The sequence below is a fragment of the Brassica napus genome, chromosome A6, assembly GCF_020379485.1.
Source record: "Brassica napus cultivar Da-Ae chromosome A6, Da-Ae, whole genome shotgun sequence".
In the NCBI taxonomy this organism is placed as follows: domain Eukaryota; kingdom Viridiplantae; phylum Streptophyta; class Magnoliopsida; order Brassicales; family Brassicaceae; genus Brassica; species Brassica napus.
Genome location: NC_063439.1, coordinates 22,913,833 through 22,931,416, shown reverse-complemented (window position 1 = coordinate 22,931,416; position 17,584 = coordinate 22,913,833). Strand labels below are relative to the sequence as shown.

The window sequence follows — 17,584 nt, the reverse complement described above, 5'->3', positions numbered from 1 at the left end:
TAGAACTTCTATATCTATAGATTGTTAAATTCTATTGATTTCAGTTTCGAGTAGTGATTTTTTTGTCTATTTAATTTGTTAAAAATTATTTATTGTTGATGAGATTTGAATGAACAAAAAAAAAACCTGAGCAACGTTAGCTATTGGTATGTAAGCCAACGATAGTCCTCCAAAGATGTTGACAATAAGATTAAGCAACAAAAGCAGCATCAGATAAAAGCAAATGACAAAAGTTTCAGTCGTGGAAACGCATGATCTCACAAGATGATGTTCATTTACCTTAAAATCAATTTGCATTTAGGTTTATGTCAAATTATCAAGTAGCGTACAGTTGGTAATGCGTTGTGGTTGATAATTCAGCAGGTCGAAGATTCGGACAACTGTTTTGTAACTTTGTTACTGAAAACTTAAACCAAACGACGTAATATCATCTATATTATTAAAAGAGAAATATATATTTAGACTTATCCTCAAACTTACAAAATATTTACAACTCAATGCTACTGAAAATTAAATAAACCTACTATTAAATAATGCTTATCTTTTTCAATTATTACATTATTTCCTTAAATAATTATAACTAACAAAGATTTCGGCATCAAGAGAATAACATCTTTACTTTCACTAGAGATTTTGCCCGGGCTACGCCCGGGATTAGACACATGTAAAAGATTTAATACATATACTACATCCCTTGATATTGAATTATTAACCACATACAGTGAAACCTCTATAAATTAATAATGTTTGGACTACACCAAAACTATAATTTTTTTATTAATTTATATAGATTAATTTATCGATATACTAATTGAACCAAAAATTCAATTTGAGACTATAAAATTATATTATTTTATAGAGATTTTTAGTATATATTAATTTAAAGTGTATTAATTTAAAGAGGTTATACTGTATTGAATTAGAAATGAGTAAAACTTACAATTTATCATTTTTACTATCTAAAAATACATATAGACAGATGAGCAAATGTGTAATGAAGCAAAAATAATTAATTCTAAGTTATGATCCAAATATTTTTAATCTTATATATTTGGTTATTATGAAAATAAATTATTAATCATAAGTAAAGTTCATCTGATTGTGATATACATAAACCATATATTTTATGTACACGCGGTTTATATATTTTAAATTTGTTAATTTATCATTTTTACTATATTGAGGATTGTTTTGTTTGATTTATATTTTTTATAAAATTTATTGATTTTATAATTTTAAATATTTTCCTCTGATTCTTCTAAATTTAGAATATGATTTGCTAAAACAGTGTAGTATAACCACATATATTTGCTGTCATAAAATATGCTTACAATTCTTTAAACCAAAAAATGAATTGCATGATTAACACAATTTAGTTTGGTGTTATTTTTCTTCCTAGTCGTTAATATCTGTTGACTTCCTATGGTAAGATGTTATATTTCATGTATTATTTTTTAATTTTCATTTGAAACTTTAATTTATGTTTCTAGAGTTATTACTAATTATCTTGCACTCTGATTATTTTTAAAGATATCAAGTAATATGGATTTCTAATCTTTCATAATATGGAATTAATAATCATTATCAACATCATTTTCATTTTTGCTCTTCAGTGAATGAAAATCTCCAAAAATATTGAAAATGTGAATGATAGTTTAATTAAGATTCGATTGGATGTTGTATAACTTTTTTTCTACTTGGGGAGATAAAATTTGTGAATGAATTGATGAAGATAGATTGGGATGCACTTATTATATCCGATGGTATAATACAATAACTTGTTAGGATACGAATAAAGAAACATAAAGAGGTTGGAGAGCGTATTTTTTTCAATAAGGCAGAAACTGATTAATTGTTTGAAATTAGCCGCTTTTTAATCCCATACAGAGAGGTATAAATTTTGATATGCGGTAATTTTTTAATATGAAAGCTTCATTCTAGGTGACTATTTTGTTTGTATAAATGTATTTTTAGTATATGCGTGTTTATAAGTAAGCTTATACAACTTTTATTTTCGTTTATGGATTTTGGAGATATATTCTTTGTATACTGCGTATTTACCTTATCTGTGTTAAAATAATTTATTTCAATTTTTTGTTTTTCTTTTAAAAATAAAAGTTTGTGAAATTACTTGGTAGGTATGCGCTTATAGTGCAAAACACAGCGATTGATTGTATTTTTAACCCAAAAATATAGGGAGGTGTTTTAGGAACATTTTTTTATTGGGAGTATTGTTGTTGGTCGTGTAACTTTGACATATCAATGCATTGTCAGCCTTAACTCTATGGTTCAGATGTTCAATAGATGGTGAGATTTCATAAATTTATCTTTTTTTACCATCTTCATAAATTTATCTTTCACAATTTCTTTGTGTTAGTTACAATGCAATTATGCATGATCGGATCTAAGCCAGTAAAACATTAGCTTTGGTCCTCAAATATTTGAAAAACATTTGCAAAAAAGAAACCCCAAATTTTAAAAACAATATTAAAGTTTTTTTTAGAAATGATCAAGTTCCCAAAATTACAGATCCGGCCCCGCAATTATTCAATTGGCTATCATGTTACTTGTTCCAAAAATACTGAAAGTTAAAATATAATTTTTGCATTCAAATTATGTTTTATGTTTATCTACAAAATATGATCTATAATTATCTTAGTGGATAAAAGCTGTTACCAATGGTTTAGCACAATTATCTTTTAATCTCAAATTGTGTTTATTTAAAAAGATGAAAAATAGAATATATTTAGTTTCTAAAATTGTTGATTGCAATATTTTTCTCAGTACATTGTTTATTTTGGTTATCAACCTAACTAACCTCGTAAAGATTGGATTATCTTTATTTGATGTTTCTCATTAAGCTTGATTCTCACACATTTTATCAAAATAGCGATTATTTTGTTCTAATAAATAAGCACAATGCATCATAAACTCAATCTCGGTGTTTAGAAGAAACCATCGAATTAAACCTTACAGAAACGAAGCAATTATAAACTTAAAAAAAAAAAACACAATCATATGAAGAGTAATAAAACCCAGAGATTTCAACTCCTGAGTAATCGTATGTTGTTTGACTTGCAAATAATTTATGATTTCAATAGTCCTAATAAGTCCTAACAAAACTACATGTTTCCTTTTCTCTCTTGTACTCTCTTCTAAATAACCTAACAAACAGATGAAACTAAGAAGTCATCTGTTTATATATTTTATTTGAACTACGATCTCTTTATATATACTGCCAAAAGGACTGGTTTAAGCCCCTTCCAAGCATCGGGTTGTAAGTTGTAACTGAGCTCGGGCTTCATCATGCTGAAACTAAGAAGTCATCTTCCTCTGTTAGAATAGTTTGCTGAATCTTTGGGTCTGAGATCAGAGGTGAAGAGGAGCCAGTGAAAGGACTCTTCAGTTCCCAGTTCTCAATGGCACTTGTGACTGCAAGGACTCCGTTGAGGCAACCGTCCTCAAAGTATCCTCGTAGATCCTTTATCCGCCTATGTTCTGGTTGATTTGTTGATCTGTGTTTGAACGACATGTCAACAACCACTCCTCTCTGACTCAGGTTCTGTCAACATAAATATACATCGTTAATGTTACAGATCATTTAATTCACATAACAAAATAAAAATCTCACAACTAACTCAACAAAACAGATCACGATCAACAATTCAAAGGGCAATCAAGTAGTCCTTGGAACAATGTAACACTGAGAAACAGAATTATCTAACCAATAAATATTAATAAAATGATAAATTAATAAACTTGGAAGTTTTTCAATCCTCCAACAAATTAATAATACTTGATAACAAAAACATTGAAAAAATTTTACTATTTTTTCTTGTATTTCCTAGCTGCAATAATAAACGAAATTTCTTACAAAGCTTGTAACACTCCAATTCTCCTTGTGGAATCAGTTGGATTAGATATGATAAGAGTTTCAGAGCAAAGAGGTACATACAGTTTTCCAGGACTAAGATCCAAGGTGAAGCCTAGGTTGCCTTCTCTACACGAACGACCACTCTGTGATAGAGTGTTGTTGACTTTTTCTCGTCTCTAACTGTCTTCCCTCGGACTACAACCTATTCCATCACGGAGTAAAGAAGTGACAGCAGTCATCACCATACTCTGAAGCCAAAATTGTTCAAAAAACGACTAATGTCATTAAATAACACTTCATGTATATTGCAGAACCAAAGCATCTCTAGAAAGGTAAAGAGATTCAATCAGACTCCTTTAGTTAGCCTATTTTTTTTCCTGTTTCAGGAACTTCAATAAAAAGCTCTGGAATCCTAAGAGACTTGATGCTGAGATTTAATGCAAACAATGAAACTAACATGAGAACCACATATCATACCTGGCTCATAAAGGCAGGTGATTTATCAACAGGTCCAATACCACATGAGTTTTTTTGAATGAAGAACAACTGCAGCAGAGGAAACATCATTTACCGCAATTCAATATGAACCCAAAAAAATCATGAAATCATAACCGACCAAGCCAGATAACGTAGCATCTTGATATAGACTGATACATACCTTACTCTCCATCAGAATTTAAAACCAACCCTTTGTCAGACATCTTCTCTTCATGTGAACCGTCTCATGCTTCCATGGGTCGTAAATTGTAACCATAACATATTTTTTTCTTGCGGTACAGAGTTTAAACAACCATCTAGACAGATATCCAGAAGCAAAGTAAGAAGTATGCAGCAACTAAAAAGGATGCATCAAAGAGAGGCACAGTAAAATCTGATACTAACCTGTTAAGTCTATGTTGTGGGCTTGATCCAAGTAGTCTATGCTGTGGTGTATGGTTAAAAGGCGTGAAAATACTGCTGCCAAAAAGGAATCTAACACCCATAGATCTCAACCCCTAACTATACCTTTTTTGTTCATAGATGAGAAGCAGTTCCAAGCCAATAAGAATCCAACCTTTTTCTGTATTTCTCACCTCCCAGAAATTGAATTAATCGGAATCGGTGTTCCAATTCGACTGGCCTGGTGAGACGTCATTAAAATTGAGGGTGCATGAGACTTTTCGGTGGATTTTGGAGGCTTCATGGCCATAGCGTGATCTTCTTCTCTAAAAGGAGGTAGATTTTGGTTTGACGTAACATTAGAGGTTAAATAGGAGGAGTAACAACGGGAGGTGGAACGAAACCACTAAGAATGGATTGAAGAACAGAGGCTAATGATTCATACTGGTTGTGATAAATACAGAGGAGAAACAGCGATTGCAGAGAATGGAAGCGCCAGACACGATCATCGTTTACGTCGAAGACGATTAGGGTTGGAGAGGTGGGCCTCACATGGGTCATGGTTAATTACTATTAAAATTGAACGAAAAGCCTATTTTCTCTTCAGTCTAGAAAAGCGATAATGACATGGCAGTACAAAGTATTCCTATTGGCTAATTTTTTGAGATGACGTGGACATGCTAAATGTTGAGGATATTCCCCTTTTAATATTGTATATTGATTATTCGTAGGTTTCAAAGCAACCACAATAAGCAAATATTCTAAAAACTAAAGCCAAAAATGTTGTGGCTAAAATCATGTCTTTTATTATTTAATATATACTCTATTATAAATAATAAGCCAGTGTATATTCAATGTGATAAATGTTAAATAGTATAAAGTATATAACACCAGATTTTAAATAGCATATAAAATAATTTTATTATAAAATTTTGATCCATAAAAAATAAAAATATATTTGTGCTGGTATAAGGTCATATTCTAAAAATATCGGTGATACATTTAACGAATTACAAAACAATGTATAATACTCAATATAAATTAGAAAATTATTATTTTTAGAAATATCATATTAAAAAAATATTTTATAGAGATAAATTTTAAAAATATAGATTATCACTTACACAAAATAAACATTTATTTATAAAAATTAAAAACAAAACTCGCGCACGATAAATTTTAAAAATATAGATTATCACTTACACAAAATAAATATTTATCTATAAAAAGTAAAAACAAAAACCCGTGCATGGCACGGGTTAAACTCTAGTGTCTTGTTAAAGTTATACACAGTCAGATACATGTTTTATTATAATTTGACTAAAATTTGATGTTTTGACCGGTAGATTTTTTATATTGCGGATAAAATTGTAAAAAGAAAAACATATTGAATATATTTTCAATCATATGTTTTTTTGTTTTATTTTCTCGTTCTAGTATTATGCTCTGTGTTTAAGTGGCTGGTCTAACTGTCCAGATATATATATATATATATATATATATTTAACTAAAAGTTTTTGCTTAGAAAAAACTTATTTTTGACTTTTTTTTCAAAATCATTTGCTCGATAAGATTCAAATCTTTTTTCTTCCAATTCTATTTTAAAACATTTTTTAAAAAGGTATTTAAAAGATATTCCCTAATGTGTAAGATATCCTTCTGAATTTGAGTTATATGCAAGTTTAGAAAAATCTTCATCAACAAGCATAATATCTTTCTAAGTTTAGGAAGATATTGTGTATGCGTAATAATTTTCAATGTTTGGTTACCTCATTATACTATAAATATATTTCAACAGTCTCCCAAGTTTCAAGCCTATCAATAATAAATACACAAATAACTAAAGTTAAGAGAAAAAAAAAAAGAGAAGCAAGTATGGCTAAATCAACTTCTTCACTTGTTGTTGCCATCATCTATCTCATGATGTTTTCTTTAGGTAAACATTTATTTTAAAATTTATTCAAAAAGTATACTTGGTTATGGTATATGCTACCTTTATACTTTCTCATGCAATATTCAAAGATGTTCATGTAACTATATTAACTTATTTATGTAAAGATGTTTATATTTATTTATTTGCAGAATATCAAATATGTTGTGTTTAGTCTATTATATCTCCTAACCCTTAAAATAGCTTGTTATCTTAATTCAAAAGAAAACTATTTTGTTTTATATAGTTGAAGAAAATATGGGATGTGAAGTGGATTATGGCTCATGCAAGGAGATAGGAAACTGTGAAGTTATGTGTATGGTTAAATTTGGATCAGCTGCAACGGGTTACTGTGCCGGAGGCAATGAAACTGGAAGATGTTATTGCGATTTTCCGGGCCCTTGTATCGGCTGATAATATTCATATGTGATTCAAGCTGTATTTTGATTTTTTTTTTAAATGAATTAAGAGAAAAAAACTTAAGTTGAATGTCAACTTGACAGTATATTGTTTTTTTTTACTGTTTTATTTTAAAAACATAATATAAATTAACAGTATATTGTTTTCTTTTTAAAAAGATATCTATATTATTAAAGTTGAAGTACACATTAATATTGTTTGGCAATATGAATAGTAGTTAAAAAAATAATATTGTTTGGAAACATGGATAGCAGTAAGTTAAGAAAAAAAATAATAGACTTATACTACTAAAAATTAGGAAGTCCATTACATTATATTAAAAAATAATGGGTCTATGTTACTTGATATATTTATTCAAATCAAAATAATAATTTAAAATTAATTTATATCAAAAATTCATTCAAAAATACATATATTAAAAATTTGATTTTTACTAACATATTTTCCAATAACTATTATAAAAATGTTTTCAATATATATATAATAAAAATACAATACAAAGCCCAATTTCAAACATCAACTTAAATTATGGTTTTTATATTTCACATTAAATTTTAAAATATAATATATGTGATTATTTATATGATTGTACGTATAAAATATTATTAATTATAAGAAAATTTATTTGATGGTATGTATAAAATACGATTAATTATATGATAACACATATTTTGTAACCTATGATGACACATATATATGATAGTGATTAGGGGTGGGCGTTTGGGTTCGTTTTCGGGTCTTTTTGGGATTTCGTGTCCAGTTCAGATCTTTGAGGATTTGGTTCGAAATTGGATAACCAATTTAAATAGGTTTGGTTTAAACTTTAAATATTTGGATAGAGAATTAATAATTATTTACGCATTTTTGGAGTTTTGAGTATTTTTTAACTATTTAAGATATTTACGTTTGATTATTTGTATATATTTTCAAGCATTTATGTGAACTTAAAAGTATCATATATATTATGGATGTCTTTATATATATTTAATCTAAAAATAATTAATATATATAAGTATATAAATCTATTTTGGATACCCAAAATACTTCGGTTCGGATCGGATTAGGTTTCAGTTCTTCAAATACCAAAATTTTGAATAATTCAGATATTTAATCAATTCCGGTTCGAATTTAGTACTACTTATTCGGATTGGAATCGGTTCGATTCTTCGAGTCGGGTTTTTTTACCAACCCTAAATAGTGACATAAAAAGCAAATAGCATCATATTTTTTTTAAATACACTCGCACGGGCGTGCGGGTCAAAATCTAGTTGTATATTAAATATCAGAATGCTATTGGTTGCTGAACCCAAGAATAACTCATGATCTTGGTTGACAATTTAGTTGTTATAATAATTTAAAATATTTTAAATAAGGCAATGGTATTTGTTGGATCCAGTTTCGGTCAGTACATTAATGGGCCGCGATCAAAGATATGGACCGTAAGGAACTGAAGCCCATAGCAAGCAATCGAACTCGAAAAAAAGACTTCAAGGTCCCGGAGATCGCGGAGCAGGCATGAAGATTGTGGAGCAGACACGAAGATTGCAGAGCAGTTACGAAGATCACGAGGTCGACTCACTATAAAGGAAGGAGAACATACATGAAGAAGGGGACATTGAAAACCCTAAAGAGAGCCACATACATACATCGACCTTGTTTTCATCCCAGTCTTAGATCCTTTCTTTACCGATCTCATTTGTATCATTCGATCTAGTTCAACTCATTGTATTCGATCTTATTCATCAATAAAGTCCATTTTTACTTACTGGAAATTGTTTACGTCGTTGTGTTCTAAAAATATTGTTGCCTACATCATTTGTCTTCCCTAGATAAAACTCCCGATCATTATCAAATACTTAGTGTACATTTTAGGTTCTACATTTTGGCGTCGACTCTTGGGAAGATAAACGAAAAACATCTTTGCTAAGAAACCGATCTAAGTTTCCTAAGCGCGGCTATGGATCCCACCCCAATCCGATCCAACTGCATCGAATCAATCGATCTCGACCTCTTCAGATCGATGAGGCCGATCGCATCAAGAAAGGTCGATATTTTCGACAAGCGATCATGCGCTTCGCGAGAAGCGATTAACGGTTCCACCATCATCGCCTTCGAGGATACAATACAAAAAGGAGAAATCTTGACTTTCCACGAGCACGAAACTATAAAGCTCGATATGCCCCACGATGATGCCTTGGTGATTGCGTTGGAAGTCGAAGGTGCCGTCTTCTCAAAAATTCTCGTCGACACCGGAAGTGCTGTCGACATCATCTCACAAAAAACGCTACGGTCGCTCGAGCAACCGATCCCAATAATCAGACAAGAAACGACTCCCCTCGCTAGGTTCGAAGGAAAGTCGGTCCGTTCGCTCGGGATCATATTATTAACCACCAGTGATTCCGCGAAGTTACCGGTTTAGTTGGCTAAAACTTTAATTTTAAGCTGTAAATGTTAAAGAAAAAAATCGAATTGACAAAACAAAAATAAATGAAATATAGAAAATATAATAAATACCTCTCGTTTATTTTTCATGAAAGTTATAGAAAATATTGTTCTGACAACTTTGTTCATTTTTGTGGAATTGATAGAATCAGAGGTAGAGATGGCAATTGGGTTGTACCGACCCGCCTTGTCCCGCCCCGCCGCGGTACACGGTTAATGCGGGTCTTCGCGGTACAGGCCCGCGCGGGATGCGGTTCCTAGAAGAGCTGCCCAATCCCGACCCGCGATTTGCACAAGCCTTGGCGGTACAGGCCCGCGGGACTCCGATCCTCATCAATACATGCGCTACTGATGGCAATTGGGATGTACTGACCCGCCTTTCCCGTCCCGCCATCTCTATCCTGAGCATAGCACCTGCAAGAAAAAGAGACCAATAGAGATGAGAACACAACATGTCCTATGAATCAGTTGAACACAATGATGCTCAGCCAAAGGATTGAGAATCATATCGAAAGCGCACATAGAAACTCAATGTAACATAGAAACATAGAAAGAAAGAAACTGGTGAACTCGAGGGAAGGTCCTCCAGTGTTCGAGCAGCCTTAGATGACTCTTGAGAAGCTTATGGAGTATGGTAACATGCTTGTGATGGAGCAAGAGAACGTCAAGAGAGTCCAGCTTGCTGACCAATACCTTAACGAGGCTGCGTTGGGAGAGAACGTCAAGAGAGTCCAGCTTCACTGTGTAACTTGCGTTGCAGGTAAAAGTGCACAGTAAGTGAATTTGCCGGTTCCTTAAGGATGTTACTGATCCTGCGGCCAAAAACTTTGATCCAATGGCTTGAAGTGACTGATGGAACTTGTGTCTTCAACTTTTGAGCTTTCCCTACTTAAATAAATCTTCTGTTTTTTTCTACTTCTGCTTTTGTGTAATTGTGAATTGGTGATTATGTGCAAACTTCCATATATTACAGTTGCCCTTTTATCATAAACCATTTCTCAACTTTTCTTTTGCTACCTCATGTTTCTTATTCTTCCAGTGCATTAGTGCATTATACATAAAACTATTTTGTCATGAACTGGCTATTTTAGTTTACATATCGCTGCACTACAACTACCATTAACACTGGACAAAAACGAACAATAAGCTGCGGATACCCGCGCGTCCCGCGGGGTACACCGAACCCATCCCGCTTCTGGCCCGATCCCGCATAAGCTCATCCCGCGAAGCCCGCTAAAAATTCGAGCCTGGATCTTAGTAACCAATCCCGCCCCGCAACAGGTCCAAACGGGCTAGGCCCGCGGGCAGGTTCAAATTTTGCCATCTCTAATCAGAGGCGTGCCTATAGTCTTAGCAAAACGGTATTACCCTTAGGCCCCCCACATAATTTACAAAAATTAGGGTCCCAAATCTCTAAGAAAATCTTTGATATTTTTTTTTAACTTATGTTTCCTACCTTGAACTCAAAACCAAAAAATTACAAAAAATAGTTTTTTTTTGTTAAAATTATATAAAAGAAAATAACATTTTATTTGTTCAAGTTCAAGTTTTTTAGTTAATTTTGTTTTCTCAAATTTGTTTCTACCAAAAAATTGTATTTCTATTTAAAATAATTTATTCGTTAAATTTAGTGGTGTGAATGTTGATGGTCAGCATACTTTATCTTATTTTAACATATATAATTAGAATGCCTTTTGTTTTTTTTCCTTATAATTTTTAAGATATTGAACATATCTTAAAAAAGAAAAAGAAAATGCTTTATAAAAAAATTACTTAAATACTATAATCATTTTTAATGTTATTTTATTTTATTTTTCTTTAGTGTTTTATATTATATTAAAATATAATTAATATTTTGATTATAAATAATTTTTATAGTGAAAATCAAATGTTAAGTCATCGTATTTGCCTTGGGTCCCTCAGAAGGTTGGCACGACACTGGATAGAATGGTTATTTACTTATTTCATTTTATTTAAAGGTACATGTATTGTGGATCTAAATAAATAGGTCATTTTACATTACTTATTTTATCAAAAAACAATATAGTTTCTATCAGAAAAAATTGCCTTCCCCCAAAACAAACTGTGCATTGTTCATACAAATAAATTCTTTATTATTATTTTTTCTTGTAAGATATTAATGACAATCCATTCTAAACTACTAAACTAATGTCTCCTTGTAGTCTTGTAGATAGTTCAGACACTTTAGATAATCATGATCTTCTTCTTTTTTGACAAGAAATAATCATAATCTTATCCTCACACTGTTCAGCCAAGTAATATCTTCTCTATTAAAAAAGAAATACTATTTTTATCTACTACAAAATGGCTATACTAGAAATCTAGGTCCATGTATTCAAATAATTTTTTTATTGTTTACATTAGTTTATTTAATGTATAACATTTCTAAATAATTATAAGAATATTAATAACAAATCCATTTTAACTATAAATTAAATTTTACTTTTAGGAATAACAAAATCTGTTTAGAAAAAATGTAACAAAATCTTTTAAAAAAAAAATTCTTTTAATTAATGCACTGATTAATTTCGCAATTAGTAGTATAATATTATTATAAATTAATTTTAATTAATTTTTTATTATAAACAAAATAATGAAATTATATTCTAATTTTATAAATTTTACAAGTATATTCTATATTATATTAAAATAGAAGTAATTAATGAATTACATATTAAAATTATGTTTTTTGTGCAAACATATTAAAATTATGTTGAATTGGTAAACCAATATATTTTGAAAATTACTTTCATTAAGATAAATAAATAAAATATCATTCACCGTGTAAAATGACTAAAATATCATTCACCTTTTAAAATGATTAATATTCATAAATTAAGTAATAATTTTTACAAAAAATAAAATTGTTAACAATGTTAAATTTTAATATTTAAAACTATATATCATCTATTAAGTTATTTTTTAAATGACAGCAATATATTATCATAAATTATTATATACAAAATAATATAAAATTTTATATCTATAAATAAAATGTTTTTTTACGAGATATTAACCTATCAAGTAAGGCTTTTACAAAAAAAAAAACTATCAAGTTAGGCTTTTATACGAATGTGCGGATTAGAATCTAGTTTGAACTTTAAATTAAAGTACGAGATATTAACCTAACTTGATAGTTTTTTTTTTTTTTGTAAAAGCCTTACTTGATAGTTGATACCAAACATAGTTTGTATAAAATCTTACTATGGAATGAATCATATATATTCCTCCAAGTTATATGAAATATAAAACAATGGCGTCTTCATTCTCAGTGTATATCATCTAGATAGACGACGACTCTTGACAAAAAAATAAAAATAAATATGGACCACGACTAAATCGCCTTCCTAATGGATAAAATACAAACGCAGACGTAAATGCAATTTTGTTTGTTTGATCATTTTTTCTTCAAAATTATGTAGTCCTGGTCGAGAGGAAGCCTCCGGTATATGACAACGATGGTGGAATTTTGCTGTTTACACACCGCAATTCACCCAACGCGTCTCTGGAACTCTCATAAAGTGTTTATTATCAATTCTATAGCAATAAATTTTTGTGATAATTTTAGAAAGTCACGAAAATACTACGGAAAACCACGAAACAAAATGCATAACCTTAAGAAGAGCTGCTTTCATGAAATAAAAAAAAAGTTATAAACAAACCATTTTCAGAACTTAAATTCTAAAATTTATGAGAATGAAGCATGTGGACCTAAACGGACATAATATAAAATAGTTGACATGTGGTTTGTTTATTATATTTAGAATAAAAAGACCGTTGTTAAAAAAAGAAGAAGAAGAATAAACAGACTTGCACTGTTCAGACTGTTTAGGCATGTTTAGTTAATGGACATGACCTATCTTACAAGGAAACAAAAGCGGAAACGGAAGCGTATAGAAGCGCATAAGCAAGATTTTAAAAAAAATTAGGAATCGGATACTAGTTGAAGCGTATATACATATATATTATTAAAATATAGAAAGCAATTATAAAATTATAGACTAAAATTATATTATTTAAATTTAAAATAAAGCATTTATTCATTTATAATAATTTTGAAATAATTTCATATATGAAAATAAAAAATAAATTAAAATTCAAATTCAAATGAAATTATTATATTAATAATTTTAATACTTTGTAAATAATGGACACATCATATTTCAATATAGCTATATCTTTGATAAAAAAAACTCAATTCATAAAGATAATTTATAGTATTAATTTTAATGTTTGTATATTTTTATCCCCTCTATTTCATTACTATTAAAATTTGTATTTAATATAAACTAAAAACTATGATTTTATATTTTTATTGATTTATGATATTGTGTGTGTGTTTTTTTTTAAGTAAGCTTTCAACATGTTTTTAAAGAGTATATTTTAGAAGCGTTTTGAAAGCAAGATTTCGTAAGCTTCCATAAGGTTTCGATTCTGTTTCCAGTTCCGAAGTAGAAAGCGTACGTCCGTTGAAGCTTCTGTGCAATGTAGCATTTGACCAATAAAAATTTCACACATGAAAATTACTTTACAATTTAAAAAAAAAACACAAAGCAAATAAAAAATATCAAATACAAAAGTATTGTCATTTATCAACTGATTTCTACTAATTTCTTTTTCTTTGCAAAATGAAATCCCACACACCCATGATCACTCTTTGAAACCCACTCACGTTGCTATATATTTAAACTAGGATCGACCCGCCCAACGGGCGGGATATTAGTTAATTTGATATCCACTAAATGTTCGAGTTGAAATTTGTTTTAAGATTCAAGAATTTAGTTATCTGTTATGTCTTACTTATTAGTATGCGGTGGTATAGTTGTTTTTCGATTATTCTTGCTTTGGTATTGTATCAAATTAACTAATTGTCCAACTCATAATTATAGATGTACAAATGTGGATTTGTGATAAAGTTTGATGACAATACTGTTATTTTTTTAATTCTTATTCATAGTGGAGTGTGCATGTGTCAGAAAGAGGCCTATAACAACTTTTATGTTTTTGTGTATGGATTTTAAATATATATTATTTTGTATAATGCATACTTGCTCTACAACATTTGTTTGTAGACTAAAAAAATTGTTTTCTATATTTTTAAAAGAGAAAATATTTAGTCTAGAATATAACATGGACATATGTATTGACTATATATAGAAGTTGAGTGTTATTTTAAAATGACATATGTATAGAGATTTTTCAATCATTACTTCACTGGCACAAAATATTTATAACTGTAAATACATTCTTTTAAAATCAAAACTAATAAAAGCGTGTACAACAAATGTATTTTGATATATATTATATGCATCAAGTTATAAAGGTTAGAAATATTGCAAAATTGCTTGGAGTAAAGTTTTTAATTTCACGATCTTCAGCTTAACGTCAGTTCAGTGTCGGCCCTGGCCACAAGCAGAAGAAGCATGGGCTTCCAGCTGACACGATAATAAGTATTTTCGCGGCCACATATTTATAAAAAGTGACTTTAGCCTAGTGGTTCTAAGAGAAATTACCAGTGCTAGAGGTGCTGGGTTCAATTACCCTTAACTGCATTCATTTATTTTGGCCCTAAATATAAAATGGGACACGTGTCACTCCCAGAACGCACGAATTGATGACGTGGCTTCACGGGAGAGAGACGAACATTTCTTTATATATATAGACTAGGGATTAACCCGGGCTACGCCCGGGTTTTTTATTTTTTTCTAATTTAAGTTGTTAAATTATTTATATTAAGGCTATGATTTATATTTATATAAATGTTAAAATGCATGTCATAATTAAAATTTATTTTTAAATTTTAACACGTTAAATTAACATATTTTTTACTATTTAAATATTTTTTTGTAATTTTATTGGCTATCTAGTTATCATATTTAGCAAAACTATCTTTTGAGTGTTGGAATAAATGTTTTAGAGATTTTATTAAACTGCAGAGTATTTTTGGATCGACCACATGCTCAACATTCGAATGATCCGTAAAAAGATGGTCGATCTCTTTGGCCAGGTAAGTATAATTTTAGCAAAAATATCTTTTATTTTCAAATATTAAGTATATAACTATTCTTTTTAATATTTTTTTAATTGTATTTTTGATTAAATTATTGTATTATAATGGTTATGTAAATATTTTTTGTGATGTTTGAATTTTTGTTGTTCGTATACTTAACCTAGATGATATTGATGTTTAACAATTTATTGTTTTCTGGAAATAAAAAATAATGATATATCAAAACGTATCTAAAACTTGTTAAATGATAGTATAATGTAAATTACATCCATTATTTGAAAATAAACATTTGTTGTTTTTATTTTTATTTTAAATCAGAAATTATTTTTATTTAAAAACATTATTCATATATAATATAATAGTTTAAGTTTTGAAGATTAATCTATATATATAAATTATGTATATTTTTTAAAACATAATTTAAGATATTATATATTGAGTATCTGAATAAAAGCTGAATTTCTTATCTTGAAAATCAGATATTTATATTTTTGTCTTCATGTTATACTCACCAATCCATCATTGATATGTATAACTCAGTATGTTTTTTTAAAAAACTTAGTTTTAAGTAATAAACGAATTTAATAAATTAAATTCATCACCTATAATGTTCTGTAAACTATATTTGAAAACTCTCTAAAATTATATTTTAAGCATAATATTATTATTATTATTTAATTTAAGTTATTTTAAACATAATATATGCTAAACCAACTTAAATTATATTTACAATAGGACCATCCTAAACCGGTTAGTAAACCAAAAACAATACTAAACCAACATGAACCAATACCTGATTCGGCGAGGAAGGAAGTGTTTCGGGATAAACGCTTGAATGGTTATTAACTGAAATGGTTTGATCATGAAAGAGTTAGTATGAATATTAACAATAAAATTATAGATTAGATTAATTTAAATTTGTAAGAATACCTTTGAGTCTATGAAAAGCAATTCAATTCCCATGAATAAGTTTGACTTTTGGAAGTTGCGGGTTTCCCAACAATGAATCCACCTAACAAAAAGTTTGCTGTTATAAAAAAATCTCATTCAAGATCATTAAAGGTTTCTGAGACGGCAAGAGTTGATAGTGAAACCATTTTTTTGCTCGAGTGCTTTGAAATTTTCCTTAATAGTGTGAGGTTGATGTGGATGGAATAATGAGTTTTATAGAGACTTTCTTGATGTAAAACTATACATTTTTTTTTGTTTAATGTGGTATTTCCATTTTTATATATTTTAATACCATTTTAAGATAGAAGTACATTTAAAGATAGATGCTTAAATCTTAATGTACTTTTTCCATTTTTTTAAATGTTTATTTCCATTTCTTATATTTTTATTTACGTAATATCTATATTTTATATTTTTAAATAGATATTTAAATATTAATGTACTTTTTCCATTTTTTAAATTGTGTATTTACTTATATTATATATTTTACATTTTAAGATAGATGTTTAATGCTTGATTAACTTTTTCCATTTTTAAAAATTGTGTATTTACTTATTATTACATATATAATTCATATATTATATATTTACATTATTTAATTATTATTTATTTTCATGTATATGTATTTCCATTTCTTGTACTTTTAATTTACTTAATATCTCTATTTTACATTTTAAGATAGATGTTTAAATCTTAATGTATGTTTTCCATTTTTTTAAATTGTATATTTCCATTTGTTTTACTTTCTATTTACGTAATATCTATATTTTAAATTTTAATATATATTTTTAAATCTTAATGTAATTTCCCATTTTTTAAATTTGGTATTCACTTATATTATATATTTACTTATTATTTATTTTTCTTTATATTGTGTATTTCTATTTCTTATACTTTCTATTTACTAATAATTTTATATTTTAAGATTGATTTACATTTTAAGATAGATGTTTAAATACTAATGTATTTTTTCCATTTTTTTAAATTGTGTATTTCCTTTTCTTATACTTTCTATTTTCTTAATATCTATATTTTACATTTTAAGATAGATGTTTAA

General features: G+C 28.7%; 2 long non-coding RNA genes across 2 annotated transcripts; one reads left to right on the top strand and one right to left on the bottom strand.

Moving 5' to 3' along the window:
- Positions 1-1,911: 1,911 nt before the first annotated feature.
- Positions 1,912-6,131, bottom strand: LOC125575915. The gene is made up of 2 exons (XR_007314464.1): positions 3,956-6,131; positions 1,912-3,562 (listed from the first exon to the last, which is right to left on the bottom strand). It is a non-coding gene; the product is annotated as an uncharacterized LOC125575915 (long non-coding RNA).
- Positions 6,132-6,564: 433 nt separating this feature from the next.
- On the top strand, positions 6,565-7,185 carry LOC111198923. Its single transcript, XR_007314463.1, has 2 exons — positions 6,565-6,689; positions 6,931-7,185. It is a non-coding gene; the product is annotated as an uncharacterized LOC111198923 (long non-coding RNA).
- Positions 7,186-17,584: the final 10,399 nt, after the last annotated feature.